Raw genomic sequence first — 12,191 nt, 5'->3', positions numbered from 1 at the left:
CTAGAGAGAAAACTGCATGCCTCAGCGAAGATCCTGTGTGCCTCAACTAGGACCCGACGCAGCCAAAAAAAAAAAAAAAAAAAAAATTAAGAAAATAAAAAAAAGAAGACTCCCTGTATTAAGCGCTGCATGGCACAGTTGTGGCCTAATAAATATATGTCTAGTGAAGCTGAATGCTGAGACCTCCTAGCTCTCTTTCCCTTCCTGGCTCCCAGAAGACAAGCAGGCAGGTATCTACCCTCTGAACAGATGATTAAAACATTTCTTCTGAAGGATCTGATCAGCCAAAGGGGAAACAAATAGAGCATACTGGCACTGGGGGGTTGCCCGACAAACGGCCTAGTCAGATCATCCCACAGTGAAACTCCAGCAAGCCTCACCCACGTGCTCAAAGCTTCGAATCTGTCTTGTGTCCCTTCTTCAACCAGAGCAGACAGTCAAAAATTAACAAACATCTGAGTAAAACCTAACAGGAAAGATAAAGACCAAAACAAACAAGCAGATAAAAGTAACTTAAAGGAAAGAAAGATAACATAGGAAAAGGAAAACTTCTAAATCACTATCATTAATATGCTCAAAGAGATAAGAGAAGAATTTCCTTGCTATTTTTCAATAAAGGAACATTCAGAGAACAAAACAGGGCCTGTGGAAACTGAAACCATGATAGCAGAAATGAAAAATTCAGTAGGAAGGCAGGAAGTTAAAATTGAATAAACCTCCCAGAAAGTAAGGGGAAAATTCAGAGATGGATGGTGGGAGAGAAAAGATAAGAAAATTAAAGGACAAGTCTACAATTCTGACATTCAAATAATAGGCACTCAAAGAACAGGAGTAACTGAGGGAAGGAAATCATAAAAGAAATAATTCAAGAAATTTTCCCATAACTTAAGGTCTCATTTTTCCAGAATGAAAGGACTCACAGAGTATCTAGCACATTGACTGAAAATATATCCACATGTGGAAACTGGTGAAATTCAGAACATCATTGTGTACTTTCAGATTCTAAAAGCTTCCAGTAAGAAACAGTAGGTTACATACACTCAGGAATCAGAATGGCTTCAGTATTCTTAACAGCAACATTGGAAGCCAGAACAGAATGGAGCAACGCCTTAAAAATTCTATAGGCAAATAGTTTCTGACTGAGAATTCTATACCCTGTGAAACTATAATCAAGTGTGAGGACAGAATGAAGACATTTTCAGGCATGCCATGTCTGAAATCACCCTTTCTCATCAAAATAAGAAAATACTAGCCAAGAAAACAGAAGTTCCAACAAAGAAGGAGATTAAGAGCACCTGAGAGGTGACAATGAAGAGAAGTCCTAGGATCACAGCTTTGCACTAGGTGTAGAGGACAACCAGTCCTGATGAGAGCAAGGTGATTCAAAAGAGCAACATTGTGAGCTCTCACTGGGCTAAAACTGGTGAAGCCATTGGTACCTGTGGGCTCCCAAATAGAGGTGTAACCCAAGAAAGAGGAAGATACCAATTCTAGGCAACAGGGACTCCAACTCAGGAAAAGTTAAAAAAAAAAAAGAATTCCCAGGATGACAGGGAAGGAAAGTCCCAGGAAGAGATCTGAGCATGAGGGCTAGAGTGCAAACAGTTCCCATAGGAAAATGAAGGTCTCCAAGAGGGCTGTCTTCAGGAGAAAAATTTGAACTGATAGACTACCTGATGCCATTGACCACGAGGAATACTGTAGTGAAAGATTATTGGAATTTATCAGAAGAGTTAGCTATAGGTAAATTACAAAGAAAATTAAGCATATGAAAAAAACAAGGCAATTGTTAACTTTAGGAAAAGCAAAAGTAGGAAAAAGTATATAATTTTGGTATACTTCAACAGTCAATTGTAAATAGCATTTGCATAGGCACAATGACAACTGATTTAACCAAAAATTGTAATAAAATTCTATTGGAAGGATGGGGGAGAAGAAACAGAAGGGATGGAGGTGAAGAGAGCTAAATCCTGTTAAAAAGGAGTCACTACCCTATGTCTAAAACTGATTAATCAAAAGGTAGCAATAAGAACATATTATTTAGGAAAAACAGAGATTTATAAATGCCAGAAGAAACAGCTAAGGGTCTAAAATTGTTACCTCTGGGGAAGGAGACTTAGGGGAATGGGGAGGGGAGAGGCAGGGCAAGGGATTATTGTTTTATATTAGGTGTCTCTGAAGAGTGGGATTGGCAGGGAAAGGGTTTTATTTACAACTTTATATTCTCTATTATTCAAAATTTTTATAATAAGCACACATTACTTTTATAATTATAATAAAAAATAATAAAACCAACAAGTTCTCCTTATTTTCTGCCTTCTTGGAAATTTCATTTCCAAGCTGTTGGGACACCCAAGGATGTTCTCACCATCACCAGTGTCAAGACCTGTCTGTGGGTTTGTTTCCTTTAAGCTTGAATAACAGTAGGGCAATGGCTCTGTGGGTGCCACACTATGGTTTCTCTTCTCACTTAAGGACCCATGTAAGCTTTTAGCATAATCCTATCTTCAGGTCATCTCCAAGGGACAGGAAGCTCTGGTTCCCTCAGCTAAGTTAGCCACAGTCTTCCACACCAAAGAGCCTTTATCAGACCATGTCCTGCTATGCAGTGTATTTCTCTACTTTGAAGTTCTCTTCTCCAACATTTACCTTGTTCCCACTAGACAATCTTTTCCATTTTTGTACCCCCCAGCTCCTGGTATAGGTATTTCTTGGACCATAATAACATAATAGTAACTATTTAAGTTTGTGTTTAGAGCACACAAGAGAAAACATCCTGAAATCAACTTTGACATTCATAGTGTATGGTTAAAAGCTGGAGGCTGCCAGCAAACCAGCTCAACCTTTGTCCCAGACAAAGACATTTTCTTATTAGATGGAACAAGAAAAAAATCTGCCCTCTGCCATGGAGGAAGACACCTTCTCCATCTTCCTAGGCTCTTTACTATACAAACATCCTTAAAAAGATAGAATGGAACAAAGTTGATACAAGATGTGCAGATATGTAATGGAGAATTGTCTCCCAAGACTGACCCATAGAGACAGTGAGATAAATGTTTGTTGTTTTAAGCCATTAAGGTTTGGAGTAATTTGTTACACAGCAAGAGATAACTAATACACTCATATATTTTTATTTCTAGTACTCTTTATTCCTTTGTGTAGATCCAGATTTCCACCTGGTATGATTTTCCTTTTGCTGGAGTAGTTCCTTTAACCTTTTTTCTAGTGCTGGTTTGCTGATAATGACTTTTTTCAACTTTTTTATGTCCAAAAGTCTTTATTTCTTCTTTGTTTCTTTGAAACAGGTTTATTGAGGTATAGTTTAAGTACCACAAAATTCACCCATTGGAAATGTAAAATTTCAGTGATTTGGTAAATTAGGGCAATAATCACCGTAATCCAATTTTAGAACATTTCCCATCACTTTAAAAAATTCCCCAGTGCCCATTTAATAATTAATCTACACTTCTACCTCAGACCTAGGCAACCATTTAATCTACTTTCTATTTCTTTAAGTTTGCTCTTTCTAGTTATTTCATATATATAGAATCATATAGGTAGTTTTTACTTCTGGCTTCTTTCACTTAGCATGTTTTTGAGGTTCATCCATGTTGTAGTATGTATTAATAGTTCATTCCTTTTAAATAATAATATTCCATTACATGGATATGCCACATTTTGTTTATTCACCAACTGATGAACATTTAGATTGTTTCCATTTTTGGCCTTATGAATAATACTGCTATGAAAATTTGCATACATGTCTTTTTGTGGACATAAGTTTTCATTTATCTTGGGTAGATTTATAGAAATAGAATTTCTGTGTTGTGTGGTAAGTTTGTGATAAACTTTTTGAGAAACAGAAAAATTGTCTTCCAAAGTGGTTGTACCATTTTATTGTACATTCCCACCAGCAACGCAGGGGGTTCCAATTTCTGCACATCTTCCCCAACACTTGGTGTTGCATATCTTTTTTATTATTGCCCTTTTGATGAGTACATCATTGGCTTCTCATTGTGGTTTTAATTTTCACACGATTGACAAATGATATTGAGCATCTTTTCATGTGCTCATCAGCCATTTGTTTATCTTCTTTGGTAAAATGTCTCTCAGAATTTTTTGCCAATTTCAAAATTGGTTTGTTTCTATTATTGAGTTCTAAGAGTTCTTTATAGATATATATTTAATTTATTTACCTATTTATTTATTTTTGGCTGCCTTGGGTCTTCGTTGCTGCATGCAGGCTTTCTTTTTAGTGGTAGTGAGCAGAGGAGGCTACTCTTCATTGCGGTGTGCAGGCCTCTCATTAAGGTGGCTCCTCTTGTTGCAGACCACGGGCTCTATGTGTACAGGCTTCAGTAGTTGTGGCACACGGGCTCAGTAGTTGTGGCTTGCGGGCTCTAGAGCACAGGCTCAGTAGTTGTGGTGCACTGGCTTAGCTGCTCTGCGGCATGTGGGATCTTCCTGGACCAGGGATCAAACTGATGTCCCCTGCATTGACAGGCGGATTCTTAACTACTGTGCCACCAGGGAAGCCCCTGACCAACATCTCTTTATTTCCCCCTCTCTCCAGCCTCTGGAAACTGCTGATCTACTCTGCTTCTATGAGTTCAACTTTTTTTAGATTCCACATGTAAGTGATATTATGCAGTATTTGTCTTTCTGTGTCTGGCTTATTTCACTTAGACTAATGTCCTCCAAGTTCATCCATATTGTCACAAATAGCAGAATTTCCTTCTTTTTTAAGGCCGAATAATATCCCGTTAATGAACATTTTGGTTGTTCCCGTATCTTGGCTATTGTGAATAAAGCTGCAATGAATGTAAGAGTGCTGATATTATTTTTGAGATACTGATCCTTAGTGTGTTTTCTACATATTTCTTCTGCTTTGGGGTTCATGAAGCTTCTTGGATCTGTGTGTGGGTTTACAGCTTTCATCAAATATGCAGAATTTGGGGCAAATTCATTCTTTAAATATTTCTTCTGTCCTCTTCTCATCCTTTTTCAGGATTTCAAATTATACATATATTTGGCCCCTGGAAGTTTTCTAGTAGTTCAATGATGCTTCATATTTTTTTCAGTGTTTTTTCCTGTGTTTAATTTTTATGTTTTCAAATTCACTAATACATTCATACGTCATTTTATTGTGCTTCACAGATATTGTGCATTTTACAAATTGAAGGTTTGTGGCAACCTTGCATGAAGAAATTCTATTGATGACATTTTTCCAACAGTATTTGCTCACTTCATGTCTGTGTGTCACATTTTGGTGATTATCACAATATTTCAAAGATTTTCATAATTATGTTTGTTACGGTGATCTGTGATCAGTGATCTTTGATGTAACCAATATGACTTGCCAAAGGCTCGGATGATGGTTAACATTTTTTTAGCAATAAAGCGATTTTTAATTAAGGTATGTACATTGGTTTTTTTTTGTTTTTTGTTTTTGTTTTTTTCCGGTACGTGGGCCTCTCACTGCTGTGGCCTCTCCCATTGCGGAGCACAGGCTCCAGATGCACAGGCTCAGCGGCCATGGCTCACGGGCCTAGCCGCTCCGCGGCATGTGGGATCTTCCCGGACCGGGGCACGAACCTGTGTCCCCTGCATCGGCAGGCGGACTCTCAACCACTGCACCACCAGGGAAGCCCCTGTACATTGTTTTTTAAGACGTAATGCTATTGCACACTTAGTAGACTGCAGTAGAGTGTAAACATAACTTTTATATGCACTGGGAAACCAAAAAATGCGTGACTCGCTTTATTGAGATACTCGCTTTATTGTGGTGGTCTGGAACTGAACCTTCAGTATCTCTGAGGTATGTCTGTATTTTCTTCCTCAGTGTCTAATCTGTTAGCCCTATCTAGTATATATTTCTAGTATTAGGACTCCTTTTTTTTCCTCCCACTTTCAGGAATCAGTGCCCTCCATTGCTTGTTGTCCAATACCTGAAAACAGTCATTTCATATATTTTGTCTTGTTTTATAATTATTTTAGGCAAGAGGTTAAATCCAGTGCCTGTTATGACATCTTGGCTGGAAGTAGAAGTCATCTATTTCAATAGCCTCCAAAATTTCCCCCAGGTATTCTCTCTTATTGTGTGAATTTGGTACACACTCATTGGATTGGTCTGGGAATATTTAGATAACACATGTGAAAAAGAATATAAAAACTCCCATAATTCCCCTATAGTAATAACTCTGGTTAGTGTTTTGTGTATTTCATATTTCCTTATAGTTTTCTTTCTATGTTTTGATTTTGCATGATTTTACATCAATCTTCCCCTTACTTGACTTGTTTCTAGCCCTTGACACTAATGATTACTCCCTCATTTAAAAAATTTTATTCACTGCTAGCCTCCAGGGAATCTCTCTCTCTCCTGGTTCTATTTCAACCCTTCCAAACCCTAAGCATTCTCCTTCCCAGAGAGGTCCACAATAGGCTTTGGAGGGTCCCTTGAGCTCTCTATATTATATGTGAAATTATATGTTTTGAGGATATTTTCCTTAAAAGAAGATCCATTCTAGTTAACAGATTTTCAGAGGGGGCCAGATTCACAAGAATTTAAGTACCTCTACCTTCGAGAGAAACCATAGCCAGGAAGTTGTTTTCAGAAACCTGAAGCTCAGTTCAGAGCTTAAACTTCACCTTGGGAATGGGATGACTTCCCACTGCAACTCATGTCACTCAGTTCTAGGATGAGGAGAGAGCTGGAGGGGGCTGTGTGCAGGAGCTCTCCACTGCAAGCAGGGACGTTCAAAAGGCTGACTTCTCAGGCCTAGGACCGTCCTCTCTCTCTTTCTCTCCGTCCCTCTCAACATTTCACGTCTTGAGCACACATACCAGAATGAATGCAAACTCAAAATTCAAATGCACACACACCTCTGCATACACACAACATACACACCAAGAAACACGCAGCCAGGCACACACATACCCATTCATCTGCATGCACACAGATACACATGCACACACAAACCAGCCACATAGAAATATGCAGCCTGGGTGGCGCACGGCCTGGCCCATGCATGCTCCATATGTAACCACAGGCGCGCACACACAGCCACGCATGTGAGAATCACAGGACCTGGCGCCCACCCTCCCCCCTGCAGAGAGCGAGCGCTGCCCCTGGCATCGGGCCCGGGGAGACAGCCGAGTGGAGCCATCTGTCAGGCTGAGGTTCCTGCACCGCCCATTCTGCCTGAGCTCAGACGATGGGTATGCCAAGCATGCAGCCTCGCTATTCTCTCTGGCTGAATCATGCTGAGTGAGCTGGCCCGGCCAGAGTTTATCAAATCAGAACAGAATTTTGGCAAAACAGATGACTTGTGAGCTTGGCATTTGTGGGCATTGTGGGGAGGTGGAGACCTGTAGGGGGAGGAGGGAGGAGTTTAAGTGAGGAGAGAGGAAAATTACTTGTCAACACACGGGGAGATGGTGGAGAGTGTAGTTCAAGAGGCAGTATAGCAGGGGGACTTTGGGACTGGCTGTAAAGTCAAAAAACCTAATTCAAATTCCAGCTCTGGCTTGTAATAGCCAGACTTTGAACACGTTAAAGCACCTCTTTGAGCTTTGGTTTCTTCTATAAAATTGACCTAATAAAATTATCTCATAGAGTTGACAACAGGATTTTATGAGATAGGACTTATCAGCTAGCACAGTGCCTGGCACATGGTGGCACTTAATAAATGCTGGCACTTAATAAATGATAGTTAGAGAACATGAGAGTTCAAGGAAATCAAGTAGAGCAGCAGCCCAGCCTGACCAGCCCTTTTAACTCACCATCCCATCCCCACTGGGCCTGGGTACCCCAGCGTTGTTTCCAGTCTTCATCTGAAAACCAAATGCCCTGATCCACCTTGCACCCCGTTGGCTTCTTGTGTGGCTTCCTACTGTTCCTCACACTCCCCTCCTGAATCTGAGAATTGACACTGCCCCTCTGATACTTACCTTCACTTCTGTACACCCCCTCGGGCTGTTTCTGCCTCTGGCACCTCAGCCCATGTGGCTCCCACCACCCCCATTATTTCATTTGGGTAATAGTCATAAAGATAGTAGCAATACATGGAATTTATTAAGCCCTCACTATGTGCCAGAAATTTGCAGAATAAATCTAATTTACCCCTCCTGACAACCTTGTAAATACTATTGTTATCCCCATTTTACAACTGAAAAAGCTGAAGTACCAAAAGATTGTTATCTGCCCAATGTAAGACATTGATTGTAAGTCTCACTATTGTCTCTTGTACTGCTAAGAGACATTGGCAATTAAACCATGTTACAGTGCTAAGATGCTTTGAGGCAGAGATGTTTAAAATAAGGGGGTGGGGGTGGGGAGCATACATTACAGAATTAATGAAATACAGTAGTTGTACTGGAGCCAGGATTTGACCTCTGGAAGTCTGTCTAACTCTAGGGCCTACATCACATTGTACCGCCCTCAAACTCACATTTATGGAATGCTCTCTGGAACAGACGTTGTGCTAAATTCTTAATATGCATTACATGACCTCATTCAGACCTCATTAACCATCCTGTGAGGTAGGTACTGTTCTCCAGTTTGTTTTACCGATGAGGAAACTAAAGCTCTGAGAAGTTATTTAATTTGTCTAAGGTATCATCCGAGGTCATGAAACAGATTCAAAACCAGGCCTGTCTGACTCCAGAGTCTTTGCTCTTAGCCATCATGCAAGTCAGATACCTTCTCTCAGCCTGCATGGTTGTTCCCAGAGTTCCCTCCAAAGGTTTCCTTGGGGGCCGGCTATGCGGCTGAGTCACAGCTGTTGTCCTGGTGATTTCTAACCGTAGACTTGGTTTTGCTGTAGGTGGTTGCTCAGTCGATGGGGGGCACAGTCCTCGGCAGAACACTGGGCATCTTGTGCTGCTCTGTCTCTGGGTGGGATGAACCCTCTGCAGGTCCTTCTTGCACTGGACCTGGGTTACCCCACTGGTAACGTGGGGAGAATAATCCTACGCCTGGACCTATCAAAACTAGTATTCTCTTCTTTGAGTTCAAAAATGGAAAAAATCTGCGTAAAGGATTAGTGCTTCAGCAGACTGTCATCTATGGATCTAGCCCCCAACTAAATTCCAGATTTAATTCCCAAAAGTTCCCACCAAACCAGGAAAATCTCCAAAGGACCCTCACGTCCCTTCCTTTGTTCACCCCTTTCCATGTATTGGAAAGGCCTTCTTCTCCTCACCTGACATAATCACACCCATGCATCAAGGCCTAGTTCATAGGCTTCCTTCCAGGAGATGTTCCTGGACAGATGTCCTTGAAGTGATTCATTTCTCCCACCTAGTCGTTGACTATAAGCTCTTAAGACATGCATCACTCATAACCTTGTCATGTAATTATTAACGTATAGTACATTTCCTCCATGGAGGGCTTGTGTTGGTTTTTGCCTCTCCCCCTTTTGTTAGCAGCAACTTGATTTTCCCCTGCCTCTTCCTCCGGCTTCTTCACATAATCCTTCCTCTTTTTATTTCTCTGCCTCGCATATTGATTGAACTATCATAGTGATTATGAGTGCAGGCACTGAGCTGTGAAAAATTTTGCTTCTGCCACTTACTAACCATATGATCTTGGGGAAAGTCACTTACATCTTACAAATAAGGACATAGTTTTATTTGCTTCATAAGATTGCTGAGAACATTAAATGAAATTACAGATTGAAGGACTGGGCCTGGCACAAGGTAATGCTCAATAAATGTTAGCTGCTATTATTTTTATTGGCACAGTTAAGAAACCTTTAAGTACCAAGGAACAGAAAACTTAACTCAAACTGGCATAAACAGTAAGGAGATTCTTCATCTTCTATAATAGGAAGGCTTGAAGTAGAGCGGCCTCCAGGCATGGGATAATCAGGGCTCTGACTCTGTTTCTCTGCAGTTCTAGCTCTGCTCTGTCCTTTGTATTGGCTTTGCCTGTAGCCTGGCTTCCCTCATTGTCTAGAGATGGCCGTGTCACCATGTCCTGAGCAACTGTGACAACATGCTTCCTTGTTCACATTCATCACAACAGAGAACAAACCTCCTTCCCCCCGCCCCCAACAGAAATATAAATCCCTTCTTTCAATCTGTTTAAGCCAGCTTAGGTTATGTGCCTGCCCCGGACCAATGACAGTGACCAGGGGGAGTCCCTGTGTTAGCTGGCTTAAGCCTGGCTTCTTGAACCGGTCACTGGTAAGTGAGGTTGAGTTGCCAGGATTGGCTTAGACTAATTGAGATCCACCTCTGGATTTAGAGATGGAGTCCCGCTTTCTCCCGGTCATGAGGTTGCATCCTGGCAAGTGGGGAGGGGTTCTGTTAGAGAAAAGGGAGGAATATCTGGATGTTGGCTGGACAACCAACAGCATCCTCTGCAATGATAACTATTTCATTGTTTGCCTGCTAGCTCACAAGGGTCTCTTCAGGCCTTTGCTCAAAAGGCTCCTTACCAGTGAGGTCCTTCTTGACCATGAGACCAGTTACATAAAAAAACACACACATTCCCACCTTACATAAAATAATACTCTTCCATTCCTCTCCTCTACACTTCCTATCTCCCTCAGCCTGCATTAGTTTTAGCTAAAGCACTTCTCACCACCTGATACATCATATACTTCTGGCTTCATTTGTTTCTTGTGTCTCCTTCTTCTAGAAAAGAGATTTTGGTTTGTTCAATGCTGTATTTCTAGTGCCTAGAAGAATCCTGGCCTGTAGTAGACACACAATAACAATTTGTTGAATGAATAAATCATTCTGGCCAGCACAGATTTCTCTGCTCTTCCTCGGAGACTATCACCTGTTGGGGATCCTAGGAATGGTTGCAACCTTCACAGACCCTCCTTTCTTTCTCCCCCTGTTCTTTCTCTCCTTCTATTCCCTCCTTATCTGACCCCCCTGTCCCTCCAGCGCCCATCTGCAGAGCAGGCTGGCATTTGTAATTTTGCTTTCCTTCTACACAGTATTGATTGTAAATCTTTTCCTTCTCCCTTTCATGCTAAGGATTACCTCTTATTCACTACATGCAAAATGTTAAATAATTTGTGTTCAAACAAAATTAGAAAATCTGAGTGGCCTTTCCATCTGGCAAAGAATTAAGACATGGCATCTCAGTTTTTTGAGAACTACATTTATGTTTTTACACATGTTGTAAATACACTGTGTATTTATAGAAATGCGTATGGAGTGTTTCCCTGTAGGTCCTTAGGAGTGTACCACTCCGTAGCTTCCTAAATTTGTATCCTCTCTGAAGTTTCCTTTGGTACAAATATTAAACAAATTTTTAAACCCCATTTGAATTTATTGATGATAGTCTTTAATGTACAAGGTTGAAGTGCTTGAATGCTTTAACTGAGTTACGACCTTATAAGTAAAACACAAATGGTGAAACACTGAATAAGGAAAACTGTAACAAAATGAGAAAAGGAGAGCAGCTACCAACAAACTTGCCTGGTCTTTTGTGAAAAAAAATTTTTTTCCACTATTCAAAGAACATTAGAAACATCTTGCACTGAATTAGAGTAATGGTTTGGAGAACACTCTCTCCTCCATGATTGAATCTGCAGATCAAAGCATGTACGGAAAGCCATTTGCAAAATATTTACCATTTTAGCTTCCTTGGGAGGTGTTTCCTACTATGCCTTGTCTTCAAAAGTTTAAAAGGCTCAGGCTCTCAGGTTAACAGGTAAGACCTGCTATGTTGCATTCAAAATGATTCTTCTGTTTCCATCAAGCTCATCACACTTCCCCCAGGAGCGTCCATCAGCACTCCAGGAGAGTGCTGCCGTAGTTCAGAGGGTCCAAATTATACCAAAGAAGTTTTAAAAAGTAATACTTTCTAACACCAAAACAGGGCGTCAATGTCTGGGGTTAGGTGTAAAAGTCCTTTATTTTTTCTTTTCTTTTTGGAAGTGTGCTCTACAATATAGGTGTGTTTTATCTACATCTATGCTGAGCAAATATGCCAGTTATTTATCGATGAGACATTTTCTGAAGAGTTTGGCTATAAGAAATCTTATATTACTCAGAAACATCTCTAAATGCTGCCCCCAGTGTATATCAGGAATGGATGTCACACAGGATCTCTCTATGTTTTCCTTTTTAATGTGAGGATCTGGTAAGAAATTCAGTTATTGCAGAAAATGTGGGGTATTTCTCGTTAGCTGAGAGACAGTTCAGGTTGCAAAAAATTCCACTTGGGC

Source organism: Hyperoodon ampullatus, assembly GCF_949752795.1.
Source record: "Hyperoodon ampullatus genome assembly, chromosome: 7".
NCBI classification, from domain to species: domain Eukaryota; kingdom Metazoa; phylum Chordata; class Mammalia; order Artiodactyla; family Ziphiidae; genus Hyperoodon; species Hyperoodon ampullatus.
This window is presented reverse-complemented; position numbering follows the sequence as displayed.